Below are 13,867 nucleotides of genomic sequence, written 5' to 3' on the forward strand. Positions count from 1 at the left end.
GTGTGTGTGTGTATTTTAAAGGCATTTTAAAAACATTAAAATAAATGTTAACACAGTATTATCTCATTCAAACACAAAAGCAGCAAACCACAGGGACATGATAAGACATTTAACATACATCCACACACAGAATGATTCATTTTTTTACATTATTATGCAAGAAAAAAAACACCACATCTTCAAGGATTATATTTTACTGACATGAACACATTTTAGAATTACTACAATTAACCTCGGCAGCTTGATTAACACAAAGGTAAACTTCATATTTTAATTACAAATAAATCGCAGTATTTTAAAGAAGCAATCAAATTCTATTTGGTGTGCCTTTTTCACTGCCATTTTTAAGAAATAAAAGCTATAGGAAACAGCTATTTTAAAACAATGAAAACATTTGTATTAGAGTCACTTTAACTTCTTATCCAAGCAAGTTTGACACAAACAGTACAAATAAGGCACATGACAATAAAGTTGACAGCTACAGATTTTAGAAAGCCTGGGACATTAACYATAAGCAGCAAGCCAATACAAGATACTACAATCATTTAACATTTTCAGATTTTCTATTTTGGGCCTTCATAGGCAGTGCAGATGACTTTTATATTAAAGGATGTAATAACAATCATGTACTTCCAGACATCTAATTTTCTGCAAGAGGCACAGACACCACACTGGATTTTTTTTAAATTTATCTAGGTTGAACGTTGCTGATCTCCAGTCAAGACCTGGTCAATCTTTGAAAGGGAGATGTCAAGATTAAGGTAAATGTACTCAGGAAGAAACAGTGGCTGCTTGATACACAGTATTCATCTCAGTAAATATTAAAATTTAAATAAATGCTTCAGCACAAGGAAGAGGCATGGTAGTGCCTCTGTATGCTGCATCGATGTAAGAGACAATTTCAGGATCTTAATTATATGAGTCGCGCACACACACACAAAAAGGAATTACAAGCCATACATTCAAAAGAGTGTTAATCTTTCCAGATGCTCTCTCACAAAGTCTTAGCCACATAGGAGGGATTAAGCATCAGCTGCCTAAAACTTCAGCTGGATAGGCATTTCCTGTGATTCGATCCAATACTATTTTGGGATGCTGCGGAACCGATGTCTTGACCCAATAATGCGCCCATTTAGATATGCTTTGAGATCATTATTGAGCATAGCTATGGTTTCTAAAAAACTTTTTTCAGAATAACTCCTCTTTCTTTCTAAGAACATAAGAAACAGGTCCATTGTTAGACTGAGAAATGTCTGCATCGTTATACCCAAGCACCTTCATTTTTTCATTCCCCAAGCAAGGTGAGCCATAAACTGTGTACCTATATCAAGGCTGAAAGTCTTGCCTTACATGTGAAGAGATGTACTGTATGAGAAACTCCAACTTCAACCAATGTATGTAATCTGCATGTCCATAAAAACATGGTGTGAGCCACAGATATAAGGTTTTATTTGTTTTGGTTTTTTTGCTTTAGCTTTACAGTGGGTTCACTATGCCAACTCCTTTGACATCATGCCATCAACAGAGATTGAGAACAACCCCAGGAGTTCATATTTCTTCATTTCAAAAAATGTTTGCCACTGACGAAAAAGCAGTAGTTGTACAGAAGGCGAATATGGATGTGTGTGTCCAAAGAGGAACAGGAGGATGAAACAGAATAAATAAAAAATAAAATTAAAAAAAAAAAAAAGTGGGCTAAAAATGACAAGCTAAGTAATGCGTGTTACATCTCACAGAGGACATTGGATGCACTCCAGCCAAAATAACCCCTGTAATAACACCATAAGACCATGCTAGAGTTCAAGATATAGTAAGAATAAGTCTCCATAACACATTTCTGCACTTAAGAGCACCCAAAGTTTGAATCTATAAGGACACAAGGATAAAACCTCCAATACTAACTACTGGTCATAGGGATGGTATTGCCAGCTTCTTTGTAACTCAGTTTCAGGAGATAAAAGAACTGCTTATAAAAGTTGCTAAAGATTCACAATAAAAATTTAATGGAATAAACAAACTTGAGGCTATAGCAGAGAGGTATAGCTAAGCTACTAATTGTGAACGAAAATTTCTATAAATAATAATCAGCAGGCATACATAAGCTTACTGTAGCAGAAAACCAATAATAAAAGCTTTTAGCTTTCTTCTGAGCCTTAATGGGAAGGCAAGAACAGAAAGAATCTGTATTTCTCTACTGTGCACAGTTTGCTATGAGCATTAAGTTCTGAGCAGACCAAGTCAATCTTTTCAACATTACATAACCTGTGACAACAAGGCATCTTGCCACCATCGGTGCTTAATTGTATCAGTGCTATWACCATAGCAAAGTCCACAAGAGGTCCGAAGGTGACCACAAGAAAAGTGTGCCAAAATAATCTTTCATATCCTAGGAACCACTTCTAAACCACTCAAGGGAGTTGTTTCTTTGTGGTCAACACGTCCCCTTCTCCCACGAGAACAGTTTACAGGTATGTACATTAGCCATTTCAGAATATGAAAAGGTCGTCTTTCATAACCCCTCATTTCAAAACATTAGTGAAATTAATCCACGAAGGTGAGCTGACCTTAACTTACATAAAGGGAGAGAAGGGATGCGCCTATATGTCACACAATTTTTAAGCTTCTCAAAAAGAAAAGCAAGAATCAGAAAATAATATTTTTTAAAGTTCCTGCAAATACATAGCTAGTAGCATTATACAAGAAGCATCTAAGTGTGACAAAATTACCTAAGAAGTAAAAATCATCACATTACATCTGTTCTAGAGAGATTTATTAAATGCTATCTCTACAGGCCTGCATGAGCACGTTTGTGCAACCAAGGCACAGATTAACACAGAGAAATTTTCAAGAACAATATCAACTTCAGCGTGCAGTCACAGACATCTCTCACGCATAACATACAACTGTGCCCGGACATAGACAACTGTGCCATACTGCGAAAATCCACCTGTCTTTTGGGAATTAACTAGTAACAGACCATGAGCAGAAGAGATATTGACAAAGGTGGATATGATAGAAGTTCATAAACTATAACTCTACTTAAGCAAGGCAAGAATATTACTTCATTTATATGACTTTTATTAGCTTTTTTTTTTTTAATAATAAAGCTATAATAAGAAAGCCATCAAGCCACTTTTGAATAATACAAGATACCTCTCTTTAACTGAAATACAAGTGCACATAACTTACTGCTGGGATATCCAAAGTGCAGGAAACAAGTGGTTAAGTTAGCTGAATAATTAGCTTTAAAAAGACAAGACAAATTACACTTGGCACATAAGCTTGGTGTACAATTAAGGGTTTTTCTTTTTGAGAAATAAGTTTCTTATGTTTAGTGTACAGAATAAAACAAGGTCCTAAAGGAGTCTTCAAGGGAAAAAGACTATTACAAGGAAAGCATTTCTACTTCTCCTTTCAGCTGCTTCAGCAGCTTAAAATGAGCATGCATACAAGACCACAAAGAGGCAATTATTTAGTAGACACAAATTTACTGATAAGATACAACCTGAAAGTGTGAAATAGCTAATTGTGTATGTAACGACTACAATTAGGGTATCAAAGTCATACTGTTCATGGTAGGTACATCTTCATAATTTAGTTAATTCTGTTACAGCATTCTCCATAAAAAGAAACAATTAACTAGAATTTTTTTTTTAATTTCAAACCAAGCTTTACTAGCATCGGTTTCTTTAATATAAGGGACAAATGTAAACTCGTTTTAATAATAACATTTAAGAAATACAGAAATAATAAACATACCATATGGGGACAATTTCAGTTTATTATCAATGAATCTGATTGAAAACAGTGCTTAAGAAATAGAATACACTGAATTTTCCTTCTCTCCAGCTCTCCCTCAATTCCATCTCCACCCTTACAACACTAAAATATTTAACCCTATCAACAAAACCTATCAACAAACCTTAGGATAATCTGAGTGTTTGACCATTTCAAAATGAGGGCTGAGGAATGTCTTTTTGCCACTGCTTCCTGTGAAAAAGGCATTAGTCTGTGCCTACAAGACGAAAACTATTCCCCAAAACTCAGCACGCACACGTGCCCTTAAATCTTGGAAAGGTGTGGAGTAGGGAGGGCACCTGTTCCCTAAAACATAATTGGAGGTACAAACCCTACACATATTCCCTATGTGTGCCTACCTTTAATTTTAAAAAGTTATCAAAGTAAAGGCTTCTTCTAGTCAGGTTTGAGGTCAAGCTTCCAAGCAACTAGAAACAAGGTTGGAAATAAAAATAAATAAAAATTAAAATCTTCAGCTCCACTACAGAATAAATTTGACAAATCGTTTCTTAAAAGGTCTAGTATTGTCACCCGGAATCCCCAACACACATCCCAGTCACGATACCAAGGAACCTGCACAGCAAAATCCCACGTTCTGAATACTGCCCCCAAGAACATAACGTTACTCCAAGGACTCAAATTTGTCATTTGATATGAGCATCTCACACATCCTACGGCGTATTAAGGCATAAGGAGACGTTACAATCCTTATTGAGAAGAACCACGCAAAGCCTAGAGCCTGTTTCCTTCCTGGCATTTAGACCCTCCCATGGGTGTTAGGTAACTACGTTAACCATGTTCCTAACAGACAACAAACTGGGCATCCAACGTAGGAGTCCTTGAAGCACTTAACTTTCCGTCCATGCATAGAAATGTCATGGCCACGCAGTTATCGTACTACTGCACAAACTTACGTTTTTCCAAATGTAAGAGACAGTATCGGTAGTAGCCTTAGGACCAGAAGCAGCTATCACACTAAAACACCTCTAGGCAACCACATTGTCGCATGTATATGTAAAATATCACAAGTGATTTTAATAAACTAATCTCAAAGAGAAGAAAATAAATAGTCTTCTGTGTATGTGAACAAGTTCACTTATATCAATGCTGCAACTTATACAATGGGAAAATATATTTCTGAGATTCATTTGACAGAAGCCAAGTTAAAGCATGGGAAAATGCCTTTTTGAAGCTTTAATACTGGAAGAGTTGTGTTGCTATTTGCATCACTAGAATCATAACTAGAATCAGGAGGTTTCATTATTTGGTTAAATAATTCCATTTCTGGTACTTTATTGCATTGCTGTTTTATACATTGCTGAGCTCATCATCAAAAAAGATGTCTAAAAATTGCACTGGCTTATTAGTGAAGTGATGAATGTCATTAGCTTCATTAGAACTTAATCACAAAATGCATGCTTTATTCACATGGTGTAAAATGAGATCTCTATTTTCACAGAAAAGTCAATGATAAAGTTCATGTCACTGAGAAAGACCTGATGCCAGTTTGGAATTAACCATATATCCATATTCCATATATCAAGAATCCTTATAGAGGACTTCTTTAGTAATTAGCTACAGTTAACAAAATCATTGCATCTAGCAGACAGCTCACACTAGCTATACAAACACAAAACAACTAAGGCCAACGTTTACATTTAATCTTTAAGAACAATTGTTCTATGAAAGCACTGAAGCAGGACTTCCCATTTAGGGAGAATATTATTTTCTGTGTTCAGCGAATTCATCAATTAAACTGGTAAAGATACTGGTAATCTGAAACAAAAATCATCATGTCCAAGTACTTCAAAATAAACTACAGAACATATAAGAAAACTAATTGAGTTGTCGTGTACCAAAAATATGGAATTGGCCTCCAAAGAAAGAAAAGTTCTGGCCAGTTTTGGCTATCACTAAAAAACAAACAAACAAAAAAACTCAAAACAGCTGCTGCCCACTCTTCCTGGGCAGACTGACTGCCTAAAGTGCTGGCACATAAGAATATACTTTGAGAAAGACACCTGTATGATTTCCTACAGTGAACAGACTTAACTACCTTTTTACAAGGGCTAGTAAACATCAGAAATGTAAGTCTATTCCATGAAAAAATAGGGAAGAGGTCAAAAATTAGTACTTAGTGTTACTATTCTTGGCTGACACACCRAGAAGGAAAATAGCCCAATTCTGTCTCTAGTGATATGATGGAGCTAAAGCAGGATTTTTTTTTCAATGAATTTTTGAAATGGTTACATTTCTAGAAATGTAGTCATGCTCTGTTAGAATGTATGTAAAGTTTCTTCAAATGTGCTTTTGAAAAACTGTATTGTATGCTAAGAAATGAGCACATATATGAGTCAAGATTATCCTGTTGCATGATTAGAAACCTTTGAACAAGTATTCATGCACATTTAATATCCCAGGCATACAAACCCTGTCCAGATTTATAGAACCAACTTTCTAAGACAGACTCCCTATAAACAAAAATGCCATACTAACAAGAAAATGATATAACTAAGCATTTTATTTGTATTCATGCTTCAGAGGTGATACAGCACTGAGTAAGCAGAACTGTTTCCCCTTGTGCATTGACAGATCCCCCCCATCAGTGGGCTAATCAGCTGTTCTGCCTACTTAGTCTGACATATAGAATTTTTAGCAAAGGCAGCAGTGCCTAAGGGGTCAAATTCTTCAATTTAWTTTTTCAGGGCTGTATAAATTCCAAATGCTGGAGGGGGTAGACAGCTTGTAATCTCCATTGTATTTCATCTTTTTTCAGAGTTAATACTCTGTCTCAATCCCACTCAGTCATTTTCACTTCCTTATATAATTCTCTTTCAGAATTTCATTGAAAATTTCTTGAAGAACTGGAAGAGAAGACTTTCAGAGATTCTCTGTATATTTCCTCAAATCTTTCAAGGAAAGGTCAAATTGTTCTCCCCTGTAGCAGCAGCTAAGAATAATGCCTTCATAGTTATTGAATAAATTAATCCGAATCCAGTTTCCAAATACAGACTCACTAAGCCACTGAATTCAGCAGTTTTCAACACTTTTGAAAAATGGGGTGGTTGATATGGTTATAATGTTTCTACCGATGCTTTAAGAAACATCTGAATGCACCCAAGCAAATCACTACTGTACTAACTAATCTACTACTGTACTAACTAATCTATCTATTCCTACAACTTCCTGAAAATCTCTGATTTACAGCTGGAAAACTGTGACATTTACTAAAGAGACCACTTGCTAAACTCCTCAGTCATTGACCCATCATTCCATGATTATCTATTCTTACTTTATGACCAGTCTATGTTGAGATACAAGCCTGTAATACCACAGTCAGTTTCTTTTTCAGGCCAGACCCAACACAACTTTGAGCAAGCCAAAATAACAGACCTTTCTCAGAGTAAATGCAGGCATGCCATAGAATAAAATGATGGGAAAGCCCAGGGAGATGTCTGTTCATCAGCTAGGACAAAACAGCTATGGTGGGGTGTAGCTCCAAAGACATGAGTTGCACAGCATAGGAATGGCTAATTTCTCCAGGAGGTACCTGTATAGGGAACACCTGCTAGAAATTAGCTTCACAGTATTTGCACATACACTAAGGAGAGATGACTCTCCCAGGAGAGAGGAAAAGGGACTCAGACTTACAGAGAAGAAAAAAGGGAAGCCATCCTCTGAAGTCTGAGGACAGTTGGTAAGCCCAATCAGAGAACTGTTCTGCCTCCTGTGCAAACCTGATAATGGTGCCAGCGGCCGGGCAATCAGCGATTCTGACAAACGTTTCTTGATGGTGTTGCTTTCTTTAAGAATAGGTCACTGTTCTCCCTCCCCTCTGGCCAATTTCTAGATCCCCTGCAAAGGGAGCAACAGAACTGGCATGCACTTTAAAAAAAGCACAGACAGGGAAGAGAGTACAAACAGCCCACATTTACACTGAATTAAGCCTAACACCAAACTATATTTCTGGGGAACTCCTTAGACTGTATTCTTAGGTCCTCCACAGGAGGCTATGCATTTTGATACCTATTTTTAAAGGACTATCCATGTATAGATTACATTAGGCTGTAATTCATATGCCTATTTTCAGCTCCTAAATTCAGCATACTATGAAAGGGAGGAGCTAGCTGCTTCTCCCCTGCCCCAAAATACTAGTTCCCCATTAAAGATGTTCCTCTCTAGTGTTATGTAATGCAAGATCTCAGTAAGTCAGGAAAAGCGCATAAGTTTTTCTTTGCATCTCATCTACAGGCTGGCCATCAAATTCCAGTCCGCGCTGAAAGGTACTGAATAAAAATCACTAATTGCCCTTTCAGCAAGGACAAACTGGTAAATGTCCAAACAGTCTAGCATTGCCACTGTAGCTTAATTAAGTCTTTCTTGCTTTCTCTTTTACCTAATGGATTTTCAATAAATTATACAGAGTTGTGTACAACTTCAAAAGGAATATTCTAAACCAAGTGATCAGAATAACCTCAAGGAACACAGGACATTGGAGTCTTTCGCACCACTGATGAATTCAGTGAACACTGTTAACACAGGACCGGAAAGCACTACCTCTTCTTCTTTCAATCACATTTTTAAATGAAAGTGATATCTGTAATTTGTGTCTTGCGCAAAGTGTAGTCGTGTAAGCATGTATTAGTAATGCTTTGTGCAAACGAGATCAAATTCCTCAGAGAGACATGAACATAAAGAATGCTTTGACTGCAGATCCCTATAGGGATTATGTTTGCAATAAACATGAAGTTACTGATTTCTGTAGTGCAATGAGGTGTTTAAAAAGCAAGAATGGGTGAATACAAAATGACTGAATATTATTGCTTATGATTTAAGAATAAAAAGATACATGATAAAACTGAATATTAGGGTAAAAACAAACTAAAATTGAATGTTTTTTCTATGCAATACATATTTAAATCTGGGAATTCATTGCCACAAGATGCCAAACAGGCTAAAAGTTCAAACATGCTCAAAAAAGTATTAGATGAATTAATAGAATTCAGATACCTTGGTAGTTGTTGAACACAATAGCCTAGATGCAGCTCATCAGGTATATTATCTTTCAGCAGTCAGTGATTTAAATGAAAGTGAAAATATCACACTGTTTTCAGCTTTTTTTTTTTTTTTTTGGTACATCTAAGCATCTGCTACTGGTCACTACAGGCCACAGAATTCAGAACTACATGAACATTTTGTTTTAAAACAGAGTGCTATGGCATCTGATTACAACAGAGATTGATTATGATATTGGATTTAAGAGCCTAATGTCTCTAAATCTGTTTGTGGGTCTAACCCATATTACCTTCTCTTCTCAGTTCAAACTTCATCCATCACATTTCAAACAAACTTCTAACTATGCATTTTGTCATTTGTAAAATTTCTTTTAATTATGTAAATATGTCCAAACTAGACAGCAGAGTTTGTTTTTTCTTCTTTCTCCCAGCATTAAAGGCTGATTTGGTTTAATAAGGAGTATGTAGGCTAGAAAGTGTCCATCACAAACTTCAACGGTTGTTACTAAAAGCAATTCACCAGAAAAACATTAAGCTCTTTTTTGGAATAATGAGGCTTTCCAGCAAGCTTTCTAGGGGAAGAAAAAAAAAAAATCTATCACTACTCAAAACAACATTAAGAACTATAATTAATCACTTATTTAACACTTCTAAAAAAATTAGTTTTTTAGAACATTGCAAATCCAATTTAAGATTCCTTGTTTGACATTTGATCAGTGCATTTTTGTTACGCTACATGAGCCCATGCATCCAAATTCTAAAATTCATTTTGATGTGTGTCATTTAAGCTCTACTTTTTAAGAATAAACCAGGCAAGTCTTACTACAGAATACATTTTTTTGTTAAGATGCAACTATTAGATAGTACTAATGCTCTAATTCACATTGCACTGTCCCTCCAAAATTACATTTGGTGATCTGCTTTTTAAGAATTAGTTTTGTTTTGCATTTTTTTTTTACACTATATCTTCCTATAATTACTTTACTTTATAACTATCCAGCAAACACAATACCCCCTCCTGCCCCCATTAACATACATCAAGTTGTCCTTCTAGTCAACTAGTCAATGAAAAGACTCAACTAGCATATTGTTGTCTACAGTGTGCAACCAGTTTCTAGAAAAATAGATAGCAGTTTAGAAGGATACAGTGGAGGGTAACAAAAATGACCAGCACTGTAGAAGATGCCATCTATTAGGAAAGATTCAACAAACTGGGGTTATTTCACAGAATCACAGGAAGTTGAGTTTGGAAGAGACCTCTGGAAATCATCTGGTTCAACCCCGCCCCCTGCTCAAGCAGGGTCACCTAGAGCAATTTGGCCAGGACCATGTCCAGTCAGGTTTTAAATATCTCCAACGACAGGACTCCACAGCCTCTCTGCAACCTGTTCCACTGTTCAACCGCCCCCACAGTGAAAAGGTATTTTAGATTATGGAGGTGAGAAACACATTGGTAGCCTTCAAATACATACATGACAGCTGCAGAAAGGAAAAAAAAAAAAAACAAGACAGGAAATAAAGAGCTGAAAAAGAGTTATGTATGCTCCTCTTTTTAAGAAGAGAAAGTAAGTGATAAGAAGCTCCACAAACATAAAACTACCAAAACAAATTATTGCTGTGTATTACCTCTCTCTGATTCAGTAGAACAACACATACTACTGATCTAATCTCTTCCAGAATCCAAGCTAGCTTTTAGAGAAAACTAATCAGGTCTAACATTTAAACAGCTTTACACAATCCATAAAGACCCCATCACGAAGTGACTGAGGGTCTAAGCCATTATTGTTTGAAGAACTAAGTGGGACTTCTTCAGTGTCCTCATATAAATGGGAAGAGACTACCACCAAACACCTATAAAAATAATTCCAGGAGGATGAAGTTTGATCTCTGTCACAGCCAGAAGTAAGTCAGATCCAAAAGTTATTTTATTACGGCATCTACTGAAAAGCAGTGTATGCTTACTTGGACTCAGCACCTTATTGGTATAATTAATCTGGCCTTTGGATCAAATCAGATTGCAGATAGAAATACATATCTATGTTAAAAAAAAAACAACATTGTTTCAGATGCAATCTACCACATGGATATACATGACAGGTGTCACATCTCTGGTACTTCTGCCAATTTTCCTACTACAGTATGAACTCAAGTCAAGTCTATCCACAAGACGGTAATTAAGTTTGACTATCACATCAAACTCTAAAAATAAAGGTAATGAAAAAGTAAAATACAGGAGAATACAGTAAGCATCCTTAGGACTCTGTAGAGGTGAAGACTGCTGGTTCCATTTCAATARTACTATTCTACAGTCAATCCTTTAAAAAGCCTGAAGACCAAAAAGGGTCTATACAAATTTTTGTTATAATGAAACAAAATCTAAATTCAGAACTCATAAAAGCTTTTAAATAGATTCTTTAACTCTAACATGATACACTCTCCTGAAGCATCTGAAAGGTAAACCATAGCACACTAGAGCTAGTCATGCATTTTAAGAGCAAACCTGACACTTTACCATCACCAGCTAAAATGAATCAAATCGTACCAGAAAGGGGAAACACTCTACTCAATCACATGCGTTTTTTTAATTCTTCATTTTTAGCTAAGTTTATTAATGTAAGTATTGTAAGTATTCAGACCCGTTCAACACCGGTGCCATTTTTCACTTGACAGCATGCTTGTAATCCCTATATCAATAAATACATTGAGGTCCAAACCAGAAAAACAGAACTGAGAAGCCGTTTCCATTAGTTATCTTTTATTACGAGCAGCTCAGAGCGTGCCAGCTATACCAAGGTTTAGGCGACGGCTCGGGCACAGGCCCACCACAGCCAGGCCTCAGCACCAGCCCCACAACACCACGAGCTGCGGGCGCCCAGGGGCCGCCGGCGGGCGGCCCCGGGGCGCCCTGCCGGCCCCGGCCAGCGCGCGCGCTGCCCCGTAACGGCCGCCCCGTAACGGCTGCGCCCCAACGGCCGCCCCCTCAGAGGCACCGCGCCGAGACCCCCCGCCCGCTCCCCGCGAGCCGGGCACCCCGCACCGGAGAGCCGAGGGAGGCGCCCGCGCCGCCTGCCCGGGGCACGGCGAGCTCCCACCGAGGGCGGCCCCGCCGCCCCTGCCCGGCCGCCCGCCAGCCCCGCGCAGCCACCCGACCCCCGGCCGCCCGAGCCCCGCCGCGCACCTGCCTTCCGGCTTGCCGGTTCCGTTGCCGCAAAGGGCCGGGCGCGGCGCGACACTGCCGTAAAGCGAGCGGGCGGGGCGAGGGTGCTGCGCCGCTCGCCCGCCCGGTCCCTTCAGTCCTTCGCTGCGTAGTCAAATGCGCGGTGGGGGCAGCTCCGCCGCGCTCCCGGCCTCGCCGCCCTCCCGTTGCTCCGCAGCCCCGGTGCGTGCCCTGCCACAGGTTTCCGGGGCTTCCTCTCCTCCCTCCGCCTCTTTACTGGCGCTCCCGGCGTTGCGCACTTGCTGCTTCCCCGGCCCGGCCTGCGCGCTTGTGTGTTACATGCTCGGGCACACCCGTGAAAAACGGGGTTTCAAAGGCACCGTAGTACAATGAAGCTAAAGGAGGCCAAATTGTGCAGGAAGGGGGGGGGGGGGGAAGAGGAGGGGAGAGAAGAATGGGGAAAAATAAGGTAATTTCAGGACAACCAGGTGGAGGAAAAAAGTGCTTGCTCTGACGTCTTTGGGAGTCTGTGTGCGAATTCAAACGAACAGTAAGAGGCCTCCAGCTGGGTAATTGTTAACATTCAGATCACTTACTTCTGACTTACGTCTTCTCAAGCATCTTCCCTATGTTCTCTCATGAAGTATATAACCTCAGCCTCTTCTGAGATCATGGATCAGGATACTGCTTTCATCCATACAGGTCTAGTAATTATTGTGTTCATATAAAAGAATGAAAACAGTAGTACATGTGTCTGTCTAAATGTACAGTTGGAGATGCTGAAAAACACATTCCCAAGAAGAGGGTAACATGCTCAAACCCTTGCTAAAAAAATGAAACATATGCAGTTTAAATGAATCATAAAACATAGATATCTTGCAGGGGTTGGTAGATAACCATTTGGCCTGGCTATAATGTTTTTAGACCACTTATCCTTATAGTATTTGACTAGTCTATTGGGAATCCACAATTTTAGCCAGTTCTATTCAGTCACCATGTTATAAAATGTCTTCATAGTGAAATTATGCAGGACTAGAAAAGAATAAGTTTTGAAATTAATCTCCTTTAAGTAGATGCTAGATACATCAGGATTTCAGGGTTTTTTTAGCATAATTTTATAAACAGACTTTCAAGGCAAAAAGGTATGTTTTATAAACACAGTATTTAATATTTCTGTTGGACAGATCTATAGGCCACAAGTTAAATGTAATTAGAAAAAGAAGGCATCTTCCAAATCCTTTCATGAATTCTTTTCATACTGTTTTTACTTTTTAAGGAAAGTTTTTGTATTCTTTCTGAGCTCAAATTTTTAATGAAGACTAAGGCCTCGACATTTCCATATTTCCTTATGGTAACAGGAAATCCCATTACATGCTTGCTAGTCAAAGCTGTCACATARCTGATACTACAGATTTACCCTACTTCCCTGATTTCTTGAAATCCATAGTTTGCATAAAAGCCAGAGTTTCCAACCTAATCAAACCAAATTTTTTTTTCTTACCATAGAGAAAAGACAGGCTTTTTTTCCCCACGTGATTGTATTTTCACTTGTAGACAAATTATAGTTTGAATGTTTTCTATTAGATAAACAGCTATACAGAAATACTTAATAATCAAGGGCACAATTTTTACATATATTTAGGATGAATTCTGCAAAGCTAGGCTTTGCAAAGAATGCCTTGGCTTTGCAAGGTTGTTTTCCCCATGGTTCTCATAAGATCACAGGCTCTGTAGCTTCACTCAGAAGCTTTTTATGGGCAAAAGGGAACTCACTATATATTTGGAACCAAAAACTGACTTTCAGCCCAATTAATGTTTGAAGAGTCTAACAGTCCAAATTACCTACTAGAGAAATGTCTCTCGTTTATGTACAGTTAAAACCCTCCTAGTATCTATC

General features: G+C 38.3%; 1 protein-coding gene across 2 annotated transcripts in view; it reads right to left on the minus strand.

The window, feature by feature from the left end:
• Positions 1 to 12,032, minus strand: part of LOC112972866 (activating signal cointegrator 1 complex subunit 3-like) — a 53,881-nt gene extending 41,849 nt beyond the window's left edge. For both annotated transcript variants that reach the window (XR_003255809.1, XM_026079987.1), the window contains exon 1: positions 11,992 to 12,032. The gene's annotated coding sequence lies outside the window, so the exon portion shown is untranslated. The remainder of the gene's footprint in view (positions 1 to 11,991) is intronic.
• Between the last annotated feature and the right edge of the window lie 1,835 nt (positions 12,033 to 13,867).

Source organism: Apteryx rowi, unplaced genomic scaffold, assembly GCF_003343035.1.
Source record: "Apteryx rowi isolate R43461 unplaced genomic scaffold, aptRow1 scaffold_507, whole genome shotgun sequence".
In the NCBI taxonomy this organism is placed as follows: domain Eukaryota; kingdom Metazoa; phylum Chordata; class Aves; order Apterygiformes; family Apterygidae; genus Apteryx; species Apteryx rowi.